The sequence below is a fragment of the Crotalus tigris genome, unplaced genomic scaffold (genome assembly GCF_016545835.1).
Source record: "Crotalus tigris isolate CLP2741 ecotype Arizona unplaced genomic scaffold, ASM1654583v1 scf7180000017666.379230911805:20528666, whole genome shotgun sequence".
NCBI classification, from domain to species: Eukaryota; Metazoa; Chordata; class Lepidosauria; order Squamata; family Viperidae; genus Crotalus; species Crotalus tigris.
This window is the reverse complement of record NW_024096552.1, coordinates 1,930,453-1,935,112: the sequence shown is the minus strand read 5'-3', so window position 1 is coordinate 1,935,112 and position 4,660 is coordinate 1,930,453.

Sequence of the window (4,660 nt, the reverse complement as noted above, 5' to 3'; positions counted from 1 at the left end):
AGACTGGATGGGACTAAAAAGTTCAATCAATCAATTCTAACTTTGCAAGATCTTTTTTTTCCCCGCAAGAAGTTGAAATTGACTGATTGAACTTTTTTTTTTTTTTTTTTGCACACAGTGACAGAGGCCTAAAGCGAAAAGGTTTTATGAAACCCTGCTGAAGGCTTAGGAATGGGGCGACGGTGCACATGCCCACAGAGAGGGCTCTGAGTGCCGCCTCTGGCACCCGTGCCATAGGTTCGCCACCACTGTTCTAGTCAATCAGTTCCTCTGGATTGCAATTTCCATGTATGAAGAATATATCATGCTCAATAGAGAATATTGTGCTTGAACAGGAATATGAATAGATAAAAAAGTTTGACCAGAACCGGAACAATCTTGACTTCTAGTACTTTGTGGCAGAACATCTTGTATTATTCAGAAGAGGATGGTACTAGCTCAGGATTGGCAGCCTGGCATGGAAAAATTCTGTCAACCATTTGGTCATTTTTGTACACAATGCCAGAATGCAAATATTTTGCAATGAGGTAATTAAGAGGCAATATCCATGTCACCATTTGAATGAGAGGCTGACCCTGCTCCTTATGGGTATCAGAATTTGAACCCAAAATACTTCTTTGTTGTAGTGCCGAAGTGCCCCAGTGCACATCATCAATTCTCTCTGGTCTAGTTCTAATCCCCCCTCCGGTTACCCTCAAGGCTTGTCTCATCTGATAAAGTTGCTTTGAGCAGATAATATCACATGTGTACCATTTCATACTCAACTTTACAAAATAGCTCATGATCCAAAAGATGAAAAGTACTGGGGAATTTTTCACTTCAGAAGCAGAAATTTAGGTATTGCCCTGTTGGACTTTTATTACAGGGAAGGATTAATTACATCCTCCCACCACTGTATGTTCCTGTCTATTAAATAAGTTAGTTTAAAAAAATAAAGTGACCCAAATAATGTTAAATAAGGGCCAGTTGTTTTAAATTTAATACAAGTGTAACAAAGAATAAAACATTAATTTGAATTTTTCCTGCTAGTATAATTTAAGAAGTACAGTTCTGGACTATAAAAATCAATTATTTATAGCCAACAGTATTATTCAAATAAATGAGAAAAACATGAGGGAAAGCAATTTATTTTGGTTTTTCATCCTGAATCCTATGGCTATTATCACTACTGCAGTAACAAATCTGTATATTTAATATCGAAAACCAAGCAACTGCAAAAGACCAGTTGGTTTTACAATGTTTATCCTGAAGTCTATTCTCCTATCCCAAACTCTATCCTGAGTCCATCTTGAAAATGGTGAATGTATTTATGCAGGGCTTCTGTAGAAAACAGTCCCTATTCCTGCCTTTTTTACCTGGTAACTTCATTCTTCATGGTTGAAAGTACAAGCAATTAAAGATGGCTATAGCTTCTGTTGTTTGGTTCTCAACAAGAAGTTGGTGCCACACATTTGGACAATATATTTTATGCGAAGCAGCTGGTTTTTACCTGGAATTTTGCATAGGTTTTGTTTGTATGTACAATATACTTTACCCAGTATGCATTGGGGGGAGGTTCATGGTATATATATTTGCATAATAGCATTAGATGCAGTTCATTTGTCCAGAAAGATTTTCTGCTCATTATCCATGAGCTTTCTAGTAAGTACTTTGGTGTTTGAAAGGTACAGACACATGAATAGGCATTTGAGATTCTGAGAGGTTCTTGGTGCTGCTCTCTGAGCTTGGTTGTTTTCTTGCAAATGTTTTTTTTTAAATATATTTTATTGGTTTTTTAATTTTAACAAAAAGTACTTAAGACATACCGTGGTGTTTGGGTAAACAAACATTTCAAGGTAAAAAAATATACATAAACAGCTCAACTTAATACATTCACTATCATCTCTCTATTTCTCACAAATAACATAATAAATTTAATATATTCCATTTCTAGCTTAAATTTCGACTAGTCAACCTGTTTTAAAGCTTTATCAATTTAAAATTACCATAATCAGATATTGTTTTACATCAACAAATTATCACTTCAAGTATCTCTACCAAGTATCTTGAAGTTCTTAATCTCTCTCAGCCCTCTTATCACCAATCTCATACATTTCTTCTTCCAATAATAACTAACTTAATTAAAATAAACAATGTTAAACCTTAATTCCATCATACCTTATCAGATCATATTATTATAAACAAAATCACCTAAGAATAAAGAGAGAACTGGTATAGCTATTTCGAGTTCCGTTAACTCTCTTCAGCCAGACTTACTCTTCTGAGATTCGAACCTGGGCTTATCTGCATGTTAGGCAGTTGTTATAACCTCTAAGCCACAGGCTCTCTCCCACTCTGTTAGCTATCAGGAGAGAGACAGGGGGAGGAGATTTTTACCTTGAATGTACACCCTGTCAGCCCAAATATGGGAGAAAGAAATCTTCTTTCTTTTTCTTTTGCCTGTATCAGCTCAATCTAGAGCCATCCACAAGCAGCAGTCGCCAACTGCGACATCATTTTACATTTTTAGGTTGCTAACAAAGAATAAAGAGAGAACTGGTATAGCTATTTCGAGTTCCGTTAACTCTCTTCAGCCAGACTTACTCTTCTGAGATTCGAATCTGGGCTTATCTGCATGTTAGGCAGTTGTTATAACCTCTAAGCCACAGGCTCTCTCCCACTCTGTTAGCTATCAGGAGAGAGACAGGGGGAGGAGATTTTTACCTTGAATGTACACCCTGTCAGCCCAAATATGGGAGAAAGATAGATATATCTATCTATCTATCTATCTATCTATCTATCTATCTATCTATCTATCTATCTATCTATCTATCTATCTATCTTATCTATATATATATATATATATGGTACAAATAAAATACGAACACCAGGAGAGTATAAATATAAAAATATACTTTACTAAAAGCTGCCAAGCTTTCGTTTGGAAACTCCAAACATCATCAGGGCTAAGGAGCCAGTAAATAAATAAATAAATATATATATATATATATATATATATATATATATATATATATATATATATATATATATATATATATCGGGTGTTTGTATGTAGATCTTTGGTTATTCGGGTTTTCTCCCGCGTCAAATTAGAAGTGTTTTGGTGACGTTTCGACAAAGTCTCATTCGTCATCTTCAGGCTGGTGTTTTCAGCTTCGTGCTTCTAGGACAGCGGTTCTCAACCTATGGGTCGCGACCCCATTTGGGGTCGATCGACCATTTTTCGGGGGTTGCCAAAGAAGGCGATCCGCCATTTTCTCCCCTCAGGGGGCGGCGCCGCGCATGCGCGCCGCGCACGGGGGCGCAGCCGCGCACATGCGCCACGCACCGGGGCCGCCACGCATGGGGGCACCGCACATGGGGGCGGCGCCGCGCATGCGCGGAACGTTTGTGTGACGGGGGTCGCCGTCACACAAACGTTGAGAACCACTGTTCTAGGAGCATGAAGCCAAAAACACCAGCCTGAAGATGACGAATGAGACTTTGTCGAAATGTTGCCAAGATATTTCCAATTTGACGCGGGAGAAAACTCAAATAACCAAAGACCTACACACACACACACACACACACACACATATCACTGCATGTAGAATACCCAGAGTGAGGCTCCGTAATAATGAACATCACGATGTTAAGGATGGACGCCAGAATGGTGGAGGGGGGGAGGGCCCTGGACACACGGAGAATCCTAGGAAAGAGAGAAGGGGGAAACGACTTGGTGGCGGGGATGATATTTTGAGTTGGAATAAGATCAAGGATCCTCCTAGACCACAGATGTGGACGAATGGGGGGAGTTGGAGGCTTGTTTACATTCTGATGAGAGACACATGATACAAGCGGATGAACCATTCAATCATGCAGTAATTACAACGAATGCTACGATTGGTCGGCCTGGGCCCATTACACGGTCCAGAAGTCGAGCGCAGGCGTTAACTTACTTATGTTTACTCCCATTGACTTATGTACGCCCTGATGAAGTTGGCAGGAGCCAACGAAAGCTAGGTTTCTATTTTATTAAAACTTTTAATGTTTTTTATTTAAAACTTTTATTGTTTTATATTTAAAACTTTTAACGTTTTAACTTTTCCTGGTGATCAAGTTTTATTTTCAACATGTATACACCTAGGAATCTTCCTTCTTTTTTTCCTTTTTAGTGTCCAAATAAAAGTAAAATATAGTCTTTCAATGTTTATAAAATGCCTTTCTTCCCCAAAAAAGCAGAAGCCACCTTTCCAAGCCAGGGAAATAATTCCAAAAGCTCTTACAGGTACACAAACAAAAAAGGTAGGAAAGAGAGAGAAACAAGAAAAAATTCTCACCTGGATTCACCATGGGGCACTCAAAGCTTAGATGTTGTCTGCCTTACAGTCTGAAGCAGCAGGATGATCGGCCATTTTACTGGCCGATCTTCTCCGTCGGTCCTCGGAGATTTGTCCGGACAGCTGGAGGAGCTGCTGCTCCTCCGGAGCTGGACAGCAGCCTCCTCGATGGAAGTTGCACCCTCCAGGGCGACGTTGGACCCATATAAGGGTCCACCGAAGGAGGGAAACCTTGTTGACAAGGAGAGAAGTCTCCCCATGCGACTAGTGACGCCGTGAACCCTTCTTGCAGATGTTTCATTACCCAAACTAGGTAACATCAGTGCTAGTCTAGCACTGAC